Source organism: Elephantulus edwardii, unplaced genomic scaffold (genome assembly GCF_000299155.1).
Source record: "Elephantulus edwardii isolate Elephantulus edwardi_28Jun2011 unplaced genomic scaffold, EleEdw1.0 scaffold00325, whole genome shotgun sequence".
NCBI classification, from domain to species: Eukaryota; Metazoa; Chordata; class Mammalia; order Macroscelidea; family Macroscelididae; genus Elephantulus; species Elephantulus edwardii.
Genome location: NW_006400075.1, coordinates 574784 through 575954, shown reverse-complemented (window position 1 = coordinate 575954; position 1171 = coordinate 574784).

Genomic DNA, 1171 nt, shown 5'->3' with positions numbered 1-1171 from the left:
CTTGTTTGTTCTGCCTTTCTGCTAGCTATTCTTGAAATACTGTTGCCCTGGATACCTGGGTGTGGGGCTTTAAAAATTAACTTAGCTGAGAACTATAGAAACTATTTTAATTCAGCTGAGAACTATAGGGACTATATTAATTTCAATCTTTTCAATATCAAGCTTTCAAAATTCTGTTATTTAAGATGTAGATGGCCCACTGTGTCTTAATCAGGGAGCTCCACCAAAACCTGTCAACCACCGGGTAACCCTTATGATATTTGACACACCAGTGCCACAGAAGTATCTCAGCAACCCCAAGTTATCTAAGTACAGCAAACTAATAGACAAGTGTTGTACTACTTGTACTTAGAACAATGTTCTCTCCAAACACAATTTACACTGGGCCCTTGAGCCACAGGCCTTCAGAGACAACCAACTTGGTTAGCAAAATAAAAAAAAAGGCCCAAACAGCTTAGACACAGCTTTCTGGTAAATAAAAAACACCCTCCAGAATCCAATGGCTCCAAGGTGGAGACTCCCCTCAGGCAGGACCCAACCGACTTTTAAATACAAAGCCTGGCCCACCACATTCTGATTGCTGAAACAAGAGACTGCCAGACCACAGCTGATTGTTAATGATCTCAGAAACAGCCAATCATCTTACACTTGATGGTTAACAAAATAAAAAGAAAAAAATTTAAAAAGCAGCATCCAGACTCCTAAACTCAAGAGATTTTGGCCAAAGCATAAGAAACTGGCACTAGCTTGAGGCGTTTTGAGTCACAGAAGCCCAGAAAGCTTGAGATATAAACTGTCATATCAAGGGTTGGCTCTTGAGAAATAGGTGTGGAATAGAGTAGGTGGGAGTAGAAGGGAATGCTGATGGAACAGGGAAATCGGTAGATCAAGACACACATGTCAAAGGTGGGGACAGAACTGAATCTATTGGTTATTTCTACATTTGGGGAACTATCTTTGATCTGCTCTTTTCTGTAAAATTCTTGTCTATCAGATATCTTTCTAAATCTGAGCATTCAAACTAAGACAGACTAAGGGGACAAACATTCTCACCACTGGACCAACTGGCAGCATCAGGATGGATGGTGAAAAGATTGAGATTATTAACAGCTTTAGTTTGCTTGACTCCGTAGTCAACATTCTTGGCACCAGAAGCCAGAAAATTAAAAGA